Source organism: Neovison vison, chromosome 3 (assembly GCF_020171115.1).
Source record: "Neovison vison isolate M4711 chromosome 3, ASM_NN_V1, whole genome shotgun sequence".
NCBI classification, from domain to species: Eukaryota; Metazoa; Chordata; class Mammalia; order Carnivora; family Mustelidae; genus Neogale; species Neogale vison.
Window position 1 is genome coordinate 62,642,034 of NC_058093.1, and position 15,502 is coordinate 62,657,535.

At 36.7% G+C, this 15,502-nt stretch overlaps 1 protein-coding gene across 3 annotated transcripts in view; it reads left to right on the forward strand.

The window, feature by feature from the left end:
- CSRNP3 (cysteine and serine rich nuclear protein 3) overlaps positions 1-15,502 on the forward strand; it is a 208,670-nt gene that overhangs the window by 128,738 nt on the left and 64,430 nt on the right. The window lies entirely within an intron of this gene.

A 15,502-nucleotide genomic window follows, 5' to 3' on the forward strand; every position in this document is an offset into this window, starting at 1 on the left:
AAAATAATTGTATCATCTTGGGCCCTTTTTTAAAACCCTTATTATTAGTTTTGTTTTGTTTTTGTAATTGATCTGAAAACAAAGCACGGTTAATTAAAATTAAGTCTCTTTGAGGTAGCGGTAGATTCTTGTATTTGGATTGCTTTTGGCAGTGGATTATTTGGCAGTGTTAATCAACTGACTCAGTGAAAACAAGCGTATTTTATTGTTATTAATTTTAAGGAAGCACCCTACTGAGAGTAGATGGGTAAAGACAAGTCCAGGCACAAAAATGCATCCTCCCATAGCTGAAATGGTATTCTGGGTTGGTAAGGGAGAAAATGGAAGTATTTGGGAGTGGAAGGTCTAGGATATGATGAGAAAGAGCTCACCAGCCATGCGTGAAGAGATGAGAAACCTGCAAAACTCTCCCAGATGAGCAAGTGCATTGCAGTTTATACTTCTTTCCACTCATTCTTTTATCCCATCCCTAAGGAGAATATGTAAAGCCCACAAGGAAAAAATAAAGAGACGTATGCCTCTGGATTCCTTTTTCTGCCACACTGTAGCATTAGTGCTCGCTGTCATGAAAGGTATTATGAAGATTGCAGGACTGATGAGAAAGAATTCTTAAAGTGATACAATCTATAAGCTAAAAGAAACTGACTAGTAATAGCTAAAAAATCTTCTTAAATTTATGTTTCCAACAGGAAGATTTTACTATATCATGATACCACGGTAGATAACTAGTCTTAGTTTTCCCATTTTTCAATTCAGTGGCTGATTTTATTAATATATGATTCTAGAACATAGAATTTATTTAGGAAATGTGACAAACTCGGAAAACCGAAAGAATCTGTAATAGTTTTAAGAGGGTATTAAGGAGCTCAATAAAACTGTTGAGTATGAACCAAACACTAAAATCAAAAGCATTGCTTTAAACAGGCAAAACTAGGGGCACCTGGGTGCCTCAGTTGTTAAGCATCTGCTTTCGGCTCAGGTCATGATCCCAGGGTTCTGGGATTGAGCCCCACATAGGGCTCCCTATTCAGCAGGAAGCCTGCTTCTCCCTCTCCCACTCTCCTTACTTGTATTCCCTCTCTTGCTGTCTCTCTCTCTGTCAAATAAATAAATAAAATATTTTAAAAAATAAACAGGCAAAACTAATATAAAATGTAATGAAAGGGCAATTAAATGATCATAGCAGATTAAAAAACCATAAAATATTAAGGGACAAGGTTATTGTGTAATGTTGGAGATCTACAAATACATTTACCTATGTCATGATGATATGAGATGAGCTTGTGTTTTTTATCTAAAAGGAGATACATGTATACCTATTTGGTCTTAGTATTAATAGTGATAATAGCAACAACATGATCATCTGGTGGAGTTTTGTGAAGATCAACAGCACAAGTGAGATAATATACATGAAAGAATTTGGTAAAATATTAAGTACTAAGCACATGTTATATTGGAAATTATGATCATAGCTAACATTTCTTGGATACATAAATGCTCCAATAGCTTTATATACATTATCCCTACTCTGTGTCAATTCTGAAAATACCACTACCTTCAGTTTAAGAGCAAATATCTGAGGCTCAGAGACCAAGCATCTTGCCTAAGATCACACAAGATTGGAGGCTGGTACATATGTGTATGTGTGTACCTCACCCCATAGTCTTTGTTTTTTCCATTACCTCATGCTGCCTCTTAATTGTATAATATTGGACATATCTTTAAAATGTTGTTCATTGAGAATTATAAACGAATTAGGTGAATTAGTAAAGAGATAAGTTATGTTTCTGGATTTAAAGATAAATAAAGTTATCAAAGCCTTCCACATTAATTTACACATGTGAGTATAATGTTAATAAAATCCTCAAGTGTATTTTCTTAAAAGGCGATTGAATGATAAAAATCTATTTGGGAAAGTAATGAGAATAAAGGTATATTTTTAAAAAGAAACTCTAAATGTTGAAAAGCCATTACAGATCTCAAGTCATAATATAAAATTATATAATTTCTTTTTTGATACTCTGCTAGATCTAGGAAAGTATAGAAAAATCTCAACATGTTATATATAAGGTTTAATGTATAAGAATAGAACATTATGGAGCAATGGTAAAGGGAAGAAGTATTTAATTAATTGTTGGGGTGTTAGAGTTTGAAAAAAAAGTAATTTAGATATTCATCCACAACATATGCCAAAATACATTCCAGATGGATTAAATAGATAATTTTTTAAAAATCCAATTATGAGGATATTGCTTATTTATCAGACATTGGTAGGATTATTACCTGAGCTTTGCAGTTAAAAAAAAAAAAAAAGTCACATTGCAAAATACTTACAATAAATATATTATTTATTATATTTAATTTAATAAAAAATAACATGTAAATTTTTTTGAAACCCCCAAAGGCAATCAACACTATAGGAAACATGATTAGCAAGCATTGGAAAGCATTTAACAATAGTAATAACAATGCAGATTCAAATAATACTAACGAGATTCCATTAGTATGAAATGACAGAAATTTCATCTCTGTGAAATTAGTATCCCTCTCTCCAGTAGAAACTACTGATACCTAAGGACTGGTGAAAGTCACAGTATAAATTGTAGGTACACACATTTTGACTGATGGCAGTAAAATTTAGAAAGCCCTGAGTTAATATAAGAGCCAGAATAATATTCATAATCTGTTTGTCTGTACTTCAGATAATTTACCTGAAGGAGGAAACATCAAAAACAAGGGGAAAACTGCATAAGTGAAAATGTTGGTGGTTAACGGTAGTACCAAAGAATGGGGGTTTTAAAAAAATGGGGGTTAGAGGTAGAGAAGAGAAAAATAACATGGACTCAGAGCAGGAAAATGCTCCATTAAGTTATGGTGACTTGTACAATTTATTTTAATGATAGTTATGAGGACCTTATGACAATTATGTAAAATGCTCATGAGATAATGTTAAGAAAAATCAAACACCAAATCTTACTTACATTGTCAGGGAAAATCTAGTATTCATAAAGGCAGGGAATGGTATGGCGCCCTGAGCACTGAAAATGATCTGATTTTTTGAGGTTTTAAGAAGATGGATGAGTTTTCATATTTATTAATTTAAAACAAATAAGTTTTAAATTTAAACTAAAATGATGACTGTAGTTCAAATTGTGTTTATGTATGTGGACAGCAGATTGAAATGGCGTGATCAGCAAAATCATGCAATACTGGAGCAAACTAGGAAAAGCTTTTATAAGTTAGAGAAATGATTTTTCCCATTAAAGAAAATAGACCTATTTTATGATGTCCGACAAGTCATCAAAATGGGAGTGCCTGGCTGGCTCACTCAGTAGAGTACGCAATGCTTGATCTCGGGGTTGTGAATCGGAACTCCACATTGGGTGTAGAAATTACTTAAAAGTAAAATCTTAAAAAAATTAAAATACATAATATAAAAAAGAAGTTATCAGAATATTTCAATTCATTGTTCATGATCTGTGGTAGTTGGCAATATGTTAATTTACTAAATTGCTGATTTAAGTATATGAAGTGAAATCTGACAGATTTTTCATAATTTTTAAAGGTGGTTAGATTATTAATTTAATTAAAAAGTACCCTTTACATTGAATAATAGTCTGCATAGTTCACCATATTTATATTATGGAGAAGAGAGAAAAAGTAGGAGGAAACAGCACAGAATCAAGAGATAAAAATTCTACCTAGAATATTTATTCTATGAAAGGCCTGAGCATGTTAATTAATGTGAGAGGGGGTAGTTGAAAGGCTTTCTTGTTTCTAGAAATATATTTCAGTTTTTTCACCTGTCCAAAAATTTACTATGTGCAAGTTTTTAGAAAAATTTTTTTAAAATTTTAATTTTTTTATAAACCTATAATGTATTTTTATCCCCAGGAGTACAGGTCTGTGAATCGCCAGGTTTACACTCTTCACAGCACTCACCATAGCACATACCCTCCCCAATGTCCATAACCCCACCACCCTCTCCCTACCACTCCCCCGGACCCCCTCAGTTTGTTTTGTGACATTAAGAGTCTCTTATGGGTTGTTTCCCTCCCTATCCCACCTTGTTTCAAGAAAACATTTTTAAAAAAAAAAATACCCATTAAAGTATGTACTTAGTGGCAGTGATCTTATCTGCATGTGAATCTATGGATATAAACTTTTAGCAATGTTATCATTGATGAATCCTGTTTCTTTAGTATGTATCTTTCCTTTCCAAAAAAACCTGTCTTAGAGTAAAAAAGGACTTTTGATGACTATCAAATTTGTGTAGCATTAGGAAACCAAATTTAGTTTCACATTGAGAGTTTTTAAAATGCGGTTATTTAAATCTCACCCATCATGATCTCCTCTTTCAAATTAAAAATATCCCATGTACTGAGTGCTTTATAGGCATTACCATATTGTGTAACATAACATTTTGTTGTCATTACAGATAGAGGCATTGATAGGATTGTTTGGTTCTTGTCAGCAGCTATGGTAGTAAAAAATTCCATGCTATTCTAAGCTTTCTCTAAAGATATTCAATTTGCCACACATCACATTATGATAACAAAAGCTTCAAAATATAAATCAATAAGAGAATTATGCCTTTTTCATGGACTTCTGAGCTTTGCTAGGCAATTCGCATGCTTACCAGTGATCAGCCAAGGTCATGTCTTGTACTTCCCTTGAGAGAGAAGCATCTGGATTCTGTATTGCTGTGGAACTCTTTGTTTCATCACATCCCTGTGGTTCCACAGCCAATCAGCCTGTACTGGAGCGCTGTTGGAAGGAAAGCTGCAAGAAGCTAGAGAGGAAGGATTTTTTTCCTGCCCTCTCCAAGGTTCTTGGCACTTCACACCGGTAATGAGAAGCTGTGTGATGAAACATCCTCCCCAAAGGAACACATTATTTTTCCTGAAAGAGAGCGTTTCTACAAATAAATGTACAGTATTTAGGAAGTGAAAATATCAAGAGGTAGGATGATAGATCTAAACTGTGTGTGAAAGCAGGTAGTCAATGTCTCACATAGAGATACTATTTTCTAATTGATAAAACACTTCTACGTTCTTGAGTTCATTTGATATCCCAGAATTGTTGTGTGATTAGAAGCTATTATTTTAACCATTATATAAAAGAAATTACCATTCAGAGATGTATTCCTAATTTACCCAAGGACTAAGATTATAGTGTTTCCCTCTCTCCCTCTTTCTTTTCTTTCTCATGTCCCTCCCTTTTCTCTCTGAACCCACACAGGGCATACCATACACACCCAAATAGACTTGTTTCTCCAATGTCATTTCCCTCGCACGGACTGCACATTTCTTAATGGGATTAGAGATAAAGAATACACAGAAAACAGATTTTGCCATGAAACTTTGTACTGGAAGTCCAAAACATACCTATTTTCTTACCGAAGCAGTTAAAATGCACTGAAGATTTAGATTCAGTTCCAACAAATAGAGTGTATCTTATGTTCCAGGCTCTGGGTAGGTGCTTTCAGACATGACAAAATGATAGATTACAAGTAGTGAATACCACTTAAAAATACGGAGGCAGATCATGTCTACCCAGCACTGTGGTTTACTTTGAGAATTTACTATGCCAAAGATAAATGTAGCAAGCTACCTCTGAGTCATTGATGTTTCAAACAATGGAGGAGTGTTTGGGCAGAAACCTAACACAAGAGCTTTTTGTTTTGTTTTGTTTTGTTTTTAAATTTTTTATTTTTTATAAACATATATTTTTATGCCCTGGGGTAGAGGTCTGTGAATCGCCAGGTTTACACACTTCACAGCACTCACCATAGCACATACCCTCCCCAATGTCCATAACCCCACCCCACTTCTCCCAACCCCCCTCCCCTCAGCAACCCTCAGTTTGTTTTGTGAGATTAAGAGTCACTTATGGTTTGTCTCCCTCCCAATCCCATCTTGTTTCATTTATTCTTCTCCTACCCCCTTAACCCCCCATGTTGCATCTCCACTTCCTCATATCAGGGAGATCCTATGATAGTTGTCTTTCTCTGCTTGACTTAATTTGCTAAGCATGGTACACCTAACACAAGAGTTTTAAAGGAAGTCTTTGATTAAGCAGGAGGTGGGATCACATGACCCTCAAAATCTCCTTTCTTTGTGATAATATGATTCTAAGAACAGGGATCAAAATAACATCTTAGGTTAGAGCTGAGACCAAGTAAGAAAATGTAAGCAGCGTAAGTCAAGAAAAGTTACTATTAAAATTAAAAGATCTCCAGACCTTCTGCATTCCCTTATGTTCAAGAAGGACGGTTAGCATGCCCCTTGTCAGGTCAGGCCCGGAACCAGCTGCGGATGTACTCACACTAGACCAGTGTCCCTATCTGAACACCAGACAAGGACCAGGTGAATCAGGTATTTAGTTGGTTGAAAATAAGGGATATAATTTAGAGTGGAGGAAGATATGAGTCAGTGATCCATTTAGAAAATACTCATTTGAACCCACTGTAACGTCCAATTCCAATGCAATGGACTTGTTTTGAGATCACCTCCTCTGAGAGAGATCTAGTGTGATGAGTCGGAGGTGATGCCTCTATTACTGCCTCTTCAGACCATCCTTCAGGCTGAAATGTCTTCTCTGCCCCCTGGTCTCTAGGAAGTTCATTACCTGCTTTAAGGTTCACATCAAATATTTCTTTCTCCATGAAAACTACCAAATCTCTCATTTTACTCTTCTCTTTACCTGAATCTTCTGGTATTTTGCCAACATTCAAACACTTTGACAGTGGTCTTGTGTCTTCTCTCTATCCCAGTATGTCCCCCGCAAACCATGATGTCAGTAGCCATGTGAGGGCTCATTGAACACTTGGCCTTCTATTTCCTTGACCACCTGTATTCTGAAGTCTTTATTTCTATCCCATTTCTGTCCTTTACCTCCAATCCATTCATCTACTTATGTCCACAGCCTCATCTAGAATATTGTTACAAACTAGAGCAGCCCTACGCCCCCAAAATCAATTTTCAGTGTTCCAGACTCAGACCACAACCACTTATCTTTCCACGGCCTTCCTCCCCAACCACTTTTTTACCTCATCCTCCTATTTTCCCCAATAAAGCACCCATCTCTTGTTTTTACATATCTTTCTACCCGTTACCATTTGCCCCATTATTTCTGGGATTTTTTTTTTTTTTTTTTTTTTTTTTTTGGAAGCCAGGACTCTGTTCACTGTTTTCCTCTTGTATTCTTCACTCCAAATTCCCCTTTTACTCAAATATCTGAAAACTTGAAAGAAGATTAAAGAAAACAGCAAAAGCTGTGTTTCAAGACTCAGCGCTCATGGCTGCCACGCTGCCATCCTGCTAGGTGCCCAGAGCCAGCCTTGTCTCCCATCTCACAGCACAGAGCATGTCAGACTCCTGTCACTCCACCTCCTACCTCGTACACAGCAGACCTGTCCTTCTCAGGTGGACATTGCCTTCAATATTTGTCCTTCTCCCTTTCGGCAGGTCACGCAAAATGAGTTTTGAAGGAATGAGTGTAAGCTGATCAAAGGCAGGAATTAGGTCTTTGTATTCCCAGCTTCTAGAAAGCCCTCCAAGAATATTTGCATAAATGGATGAAGGAATGGATGCTTATTAAGCACATGCTGTTTGCCATTCACTGCACGAGTAGGAGGAGCTAGAACTATAAAAGTACCTGAGACATGATTCAGCTTCGTTAGAACCTCACAGTCTAGAAGCACTGAAGCCTGTCTCCAGCACTGCCAAATTCTGTTTTCCATTATGGTTACTGGTACACCCACTTTATCTTTTCTGGAGATTTACAGAGCTCAGACTTGTGTGCTTCTCAGTACTTAGACTGGTGCAAGTTCAATTACTGTTAAGTACTTGATAAATAACGGTTAGCTTTGTAAAGAGTGGTCTTTTTTTAGTACAACTAAACCATACAAAGAAAAAAAAAGAATGCTTTTATTGTAGGACTTTATAAGGGCATGGACATCAGTGGGAATAAATACCAATTTACAAGCTAACTCTGTAATTTATGATTTTGATGGGTGTCATTGTGATAGACCAGGATCCTGATTTAACAGTTATTATATCCAAATGCATGTAATGGTGAACCATGTTTTAAATAGGGCCCTGCTGTAATTACGTATTCCTAACATGTACCTTGCTGGCTCCATTTGCTTATATATAGATTTTCCAGGCAGAAACATCACTGTTTAATTGGATGCTGTGCAGCTCTTTATGCAGTCGCTGTATAACACTTGAGGGAATCCAAGTTGCTTTCCCCTTCACCATGCTTTGAATCAGCTCAGGGAAAAAAAAAAAAAAAAAAAGGCATTACCAAGTCAGATCACTAACATTATATAAATACAGTTCATTTAGTTGTTGTTTGATTTGGTTTAAATTCGTAGGCAGGACCTCAGATCTAGCCTTAATAAATGGTAACATTAGATTTACCTCTTTATTCTAGTTGATCAGAAACTCTGTTATTGTTTCCATATTTGCTCTTCCTCCCCCAGTCGTATGTTATATAAATATGTCTCAAACCTGTCCACGTCCCTCTGTTCGCATTGCCACCTAAGCATGTCTGACTTTCCTCTCTCCTGGACTCCTGCAGGAGCCTTCCAGCTGTTTTCTGCTTCCTCTCCTGCCGAGCCTCTGCCTTATCTCTATATGGGGGTCCGATGGCTGTCACCACTTTCCTACTTAAATCCTGGAAGTTCTTCATTATTGTGGCCCCCGAAATGCTGTGCAACCCCATGACTGAGCCTTTGCTATCCTCTCCAGCCTCCCACCTCCCGACGTATCCAAAATATGGTCACACTGATCTTGCAGGGTTTTTTTTTTAATTTTATGTTTTTATTTAAATTCCAGTTAGCAAACATACAGTGTAATATTCATCTCAGGTATAACACAACAAATCTTTCTTGCTCTAAGATCCTGCCTAGAACATTCTTTGCATGACTGAGATCCTTTATATTTTAGGTTCAGCTTAAATATCAGTTCTTTCCTGGAGCTGTCCCCGATCACCCATCCAAAGTAGGCAGGTTCCCAAGTCCTCATCTCTTAGAGATATATGTGGAAGTTTTACAGGAAACATGACAGATATCTTGGAGATACTTTCAAATAACCTGTGGGAAAAGAGAGAGAGAGAGAGAGAGAATATGAGATTTAAAAATACCTATATTACTCTATTTTTATATAATTAACACTTTACATAATATATTTTTAAAATACGTAGATCTAACTTATCTTAAAATTACTGTGAAAGGGCCAATGGCTAAAAAATGACGAAGTAAAATTTTGAAAAAGAATAAGAAAAGGGAAAGCATACTGACCCTTACAGATTTTAATTCTTCAAATGCTAAAATAGTTAAAACACATAAAATTAGCTCAGACAGACTGCACATGGAGGAAATAGCTTAAAAACAGACCCACATTTAAATGGCATCTTGGTATGTGACAGAGGATACTGCAGATAAGTTGGGAAAGGAGAGACTGCTCTAATAAATAACCTTTTAACAACTGGTCAGTCACATTATAAAAGATAAAAATTAGTGTGGTGCCTGGGTGGCTCAGTGGGTTGAGCATTAACTCTTGATTTTGACCTAGGTCATGATCTCAGGAGCCTCTTCAGGCTCCATGCTCAGTTTGTTTAAAGATTTTCTCTCTGACTCTCCCTTTGTCCCTACCCCAGCTCATGTGCACATGCATTCTCTCTCTGTAAAAAAAAAACAAAAATAAAAACAAAACAAAACAAAAATTAAATTAGATCCCTACCTCATACCATACATGAAAATTAATTCCCGGTGGATTAAATGCCTCAATGTAAAAAACAAATGAAAACTATAAAACTTGTAGAAAAAAATAGGAAAATATCTTTATGTTGGATATGAGGCAAAGAAGACAAAGTGTAAGAAAACATACTTGAATATATTAAACTTGTTTATATCATCAGTTATGCCATTAAGAAAGTGAAAAAGTGAGCTACAGACCGGAAAAAAAAAATACTTGCAATTCATTAACTGACAAGGAATTAGTATTTGAATCCAAAAGGAACTCCTACAAAAACAAAGAAGAGCCAATGCAGTAAAAAATAGTTATAGAATATGAACAGATAATACACAGAAGAAAAGGTTAATACAATCATGAACAGAAGTTCAATTCTGTTAGTAATTAGGGAAATTAAAATTGAAAGAAGATACCATATCACATGTATTATATCTCAGATGGGCAAAATTTTAAAATTTGACAATATCATGTATTGACAAGTGTGCGCTGAAGGAGGAACTCTCATAAATACCAGTGTGAGCATCAGATGGTTCAATCGCCTGGAAAATCCCATAGTGAAAGGTAAAAGAAGAAACATTAACTGTGCATCAGCATCAGATTGGACAATTGTAGTTTGCTCATATAATGATAAATTGGATAACTCTGAACCAGATAGTCAAGTTTACACGTATGTATTGTTGAGTGACATAGGCAAACTGCAAAACTCTGTATGATACACTTACATAATGAAAATGAGAAGAGCAACACTATATTTTATTTTATTTATTTATTTATTTATTAAGTTTATTTATTTGACAGACAGAGATCACAAGCAGGCAGACAGGCAGGCAGAGAGAGAGGAGGAAGCAGGCTCCCCGCTGAGCAGAGAGTCCAATGCGGGGCTCAATCCCAGGACCCTGGGATCAAGACCTGAGCCAAAAACAGAGGCCTTAACCCACTAAGCCACCCAGGTGCCCCAGCACTATATTTTATAGAAGTAAAGATATGCATAGGAAGGAACAATAATCAGCAACGTGGGGATTGGTACTCATAGAGATGAAGAGTGTAAAAATAGGGGGTAGGTGCTTACCTGTACTTTCACACTTTTGTTTTTATTTTAAAAGTACTAATCTTAAGTAAAAATAATAAAATATTAACATCCATTAAATACAGATAGTAAGTACCTATTATTTCTGAAAGTTTGGAATATTTTATAATTTTTGATAAATTCTATATACCTTTCAGTAGAGATTAAAGTCTGTGGATTATCCCACCATTTTCTTTCCCATCATTTTCTTTCTCAGCACCCTTTTTTTCCCCTTCACAGACAATTTGCAACTATTTCGTAGTATATTTGTTTTGTTTTGGTTTTTTGAGGGGGGTGTGAAGAGAGAGAGGGAGAGAGAGAGAGAGCATGTGCACACAAGCGTGAGTGGGGGGAAGGGCAGAGGAAGAGAAAGAATCCCAAGCAGCTCCGTGCCCAGCATGAACCTCAGTCTTGCCACCCTGAGATCATGACCTGAGCCAAAATCAAGGGTCAGATGCTTAACCAACTTAAGCATCCAGGTGTCCCATCGTATTTGTTTATACTTGTGTATTTTTATATTTGTTTATATTTGCACAGCTGTTTTGTTTAGCATTGTATTCCTATTAGGAAAAGGCAGAAGAGCCCTGCAGCACATTAGAAACTTCCAGGCCAAATTAGGTCATTAAGTAGAACTAAATTTAATATATTCATTGAGAGTCTTCATCTTGTCCACAGTGATAGCCAAGTGATATTGCCAAATGTTGCCCTGAAATCCCTTCATACAATTCATTGCCTAAGTCCTAAAATGTAGGGAGCCATATCTTGCCCAGGTGTTCGGCTTTAGGATGCACAGTGACATTTAGAAAAATTTCCATTAGAAATTGCTTCTTGTGCTTATAAAATACACTATCCACGGTTGCACTATTTATACAGTAAGTCCCACATGACATTCCCCCCACTGTGGTGTTAAGGTAGAATATTGTTTCTTTAGTTGATCATCAGTGAAGTATTTGCTGTGTTTGGGAGCCATTGAGAGAGAAAAATATTTAGGTTTGCTGTGATTTTTCTTCCCCTAGTGCATCAGGTTAAATTTGTGAAAATGGGACTCTTAGAAATTCCTTCAGTTTGTTATAATTGGAAAATCCACAATCAAGGAGCCATGAGATCCTCAATCTAGTTTCAGTTCTGTTACAAGTAGCTCTGACTGTAGTTAAATCATTTAACCTGTTAATTCATTTGGAAAATGTGAGAATAGATTGATTTCCAAAGTATGGGAATTTGCATAAGTTTCAGGTAATCCTCCTTCCCTCTGAATATAATATGCTACCGATAATCCTTTACGCTTGGGTTAGTTATATCGTATTTGAGGGTATCTTTGTGTTTTTAAAGTTTATGCTGTGTACCTTTGCAATACTTATATACAAGTCCAATAGAATATTCCAGTTGGTTATTTTAGCTTATAATTTCCATATAAAGAAGTGAAAATCATATGAATTATTTTAATTGATTTGTTTTGGGATGTCTTGATTAGTAGATAATGTACTCAAAGCAGAGTGTATTAGAACCATAAAAAAAAGAACAGTTTAGTAATATAGGATTGAATAAAAATAAATGATGATATTTAGAGTAAGGGGTTTTACATGTTGGTCTGTTGGCAGAGAGATATTGGAGAAATAAATAGAATATTCATGTGGCTAATGATTTTTAAAAATTATTTTCAAAGCTGTCCTTAGCTGAAATGTGTAAATGAACACTCTGCACTATCTCATTACCACAAAGGAATATTCTAACTGAAAATTTCTAAAGAAAGTCACAAAAGGATGAAGGATTAGCAGAAATGATTTATCTGGAATATTTTTAAAATGCATAGTCGTTTGATATCATGAAACAGTATTTATAACTGCATATACACATTTGTCTCATTTATGTGCTAATTGTGTTTTAATATTGGGGAGGTCAACCCTGCTTGTGAACTGACTGCATGGGCATTTAGGCAGTATATTTTAAGAGGCATTTCTGTCCTAAAATATCTTCTACCATGTGACTGAAAATTTCATATGAATGTAATCTCTTTGGGATGACTATAAAATCTACATATATGCGGCCTATCTAGTTGTTTAAAATGTGGTGTCTGGACTGAAATTTCCTAGATTCTCATTCAAGATTCTCTACTCAGAAGCAGGTAATGTAATATCTCTGATATTTAGCTCCCTCATCTATAATACCAAGAGAAAACAGTACTAGTTACATTGTAAGTTTGATGGTAGCTTACATGAGTGAATATTGCTTTATACTACAACTTGATATTTCGTGAATGCCCAAATGGTATTAGCTATGCTAATGATGATTCCAATGATGGACAACACAAATATATTTTTTCAAATTTTTAAATATTTTGTTTATTTATTTGAGAGAGAGCACAAGCAGGCAGAGCCGCAGGCAGAGGGAGAGGGAGAAGCAGACTCCCCACAGAGAGCCAGGTGTAGGACTCAATCCCAGGACCCTGGGATCTTGACCTCTGAACCAAGACAGATGCTTAACTGACTGAGCCACCCAGGTGCCACAACACAAATTTTATTAATAGTTATTCAGGAACACTACCTATATAGACATTAGGTTTCCAGAGGTAAGAGAAATTCTTTGGTTATGTTTTTGGTAGAGTGGGAGAAATGCCTGGAAATCTCTAGATTACAGATGTAAATCCTGGATCTTCAGATCTAGGCAAGTCATATAACTGTGAGAAAGAAGCCAGGTGTATGATAAGAGGGAATGGTGGACCTAGAATGTAGCTTCCTAAAAGGCTTTATATTTAATAATAATAAGAAGAAGAATAAACCTATCTAATCCAGTGAAATTCCTGTTCAAGCTATTATCAGTGTACCATCTACCTGTTTGCTAATCCTGGTTTAGGCAGTGGAACATTATTCAGAGGACATCGTGAGATTCAATCACTAGCTGCTGCAGAAGGAATACTTTCCAGTGTACTCTCACCATTCTTGCCTGCATAGTCCTAAAAAATTGTAAGGATTCAGAATAATAATCCTAGCAATAATAACTGGCATTTATTAAACTTTCATGAAACGTTTGACGCTAAAAACTGCACTCACATTTTATGTGCGTTCTCTTACTTAATTAGCACAACCTATGAAGCGTCTGATGCTGATTTTTAGTAGGGGCTAGAATTACAAAGCTAATAAGCTTGTGATCTTTGCATCATTCCGACTCTCAATCCCATGCTTTATACACTGTTTCCTGTAATTAATGTTGAAGCCAGCATCACTTCTGCTAGCATCACTTTTCAGACTTCTGAAAACATCTCCTGACAGTTGGCATCCAATTCTGAAAATATAGTAAAGTCTGCTGATTACTCGAGTAGCCCGTAGATTCCATTTTAAATGAGAGAAGCTCAATATAGTGCATGGGTTGAGTTTAAGGAAGATAAACTTGATTTGCTTCCTAAGTCTTGCATGCATAGAGCTTTTTGCGCTGGTGTCATAAACCTTTGTATTCAAATGCCGTGATCCATAGGACTTCACCCACTTAGATTCTTCTGAAGCTGAATCACTTAGTCTCTTTCGAGTGGTGTTTTCTTTTCCAAGTAAAAGGAGTGGGGAAGGAGAGGTGCTGACATTGTTAGGACTGAGGGGATAAGACTGGGCATTGGGGCACCTCCCAGCCAGGCCCACTTCCCTGCCAGGAGTGCTTTAGAGCTGCAGGGAAAGGGGGGGGGGGCATCCTGGCAGCTGCCTCCCCTTTGATTGAACACATCAGGCTTTAAAAACATCTATGGGTTGGGGCGCCTGGGTGGCTCAGTGGGTTAAGCCCCTGCCTTCGGCTCGGGTCGTGATCTCGGGGTCCTGGGATCGAGTCCCGCATCGGGCTCTCTGCTCAGCGGGGAGCCTGCTTCCCTCTGTCTCTCTCTGCCTGCCTCTCCATCTACTTGTGATTTCTCTCTGTCAAATTAATAAATAAAATCTTTAAAAAAAAAAAAATCTATGGGTTCATTAGCACCAGCCATTTGCGGAGCTCTTCTCTTGACCATCTTAATGGAAACATGTGAGAGCTTTTATGAGTGTACTCCAAGGTAGGATTTATGGGAAATAGTCACAGCAATGTTCGATGTCTTTTGGATTTAATCTCCTAAACTCTAGGCACCATCAGTACATCAATAAAGCATGACTTTTGTGTAAATATCAGGACAGAGAAATAAGTGTTGGCACAAGTATTTCTGGAAATTTTTCTATAATAGTTATCAAGGACAATTTACTAGAAGAAATGGATAGTAACTTGAGACTCTAAAGTCAAGCAGAGGGAAGAAAGGAGGGAGGGAAGAAAGGAGGGAGGGAGGAGGGAGAGAAGATATGCAGTGGGTTAGACTGAAGACTTATACATATACGCTCAGAATATGGAAATAGGGAAGGCAAGGGGTAGTGAGCAGGAAAACCATTGCAGGACAGAGGGCTGTGTGCTTGCTCAAGCACCCAGCACAGATAGCAGGCTCATTGGTGGTAAATAAACATATGCATTATAACCCTCGTCATTACTCTTCCAGTTAGCATCTCTCCAAGTTTTCAGGTAAGAGACAGAAATATGCTGCTGCCTCCTAAAAAGGGTGGGCTTCTTCTGAAATGGTAAAAGAAATGTGAGGTTTTAATAAAATATTTACTACTACACTTTACATGCATTAATGCATGTAAGTGTTACAGCAGTCCTAGGCAATGCATATTACTTTTAA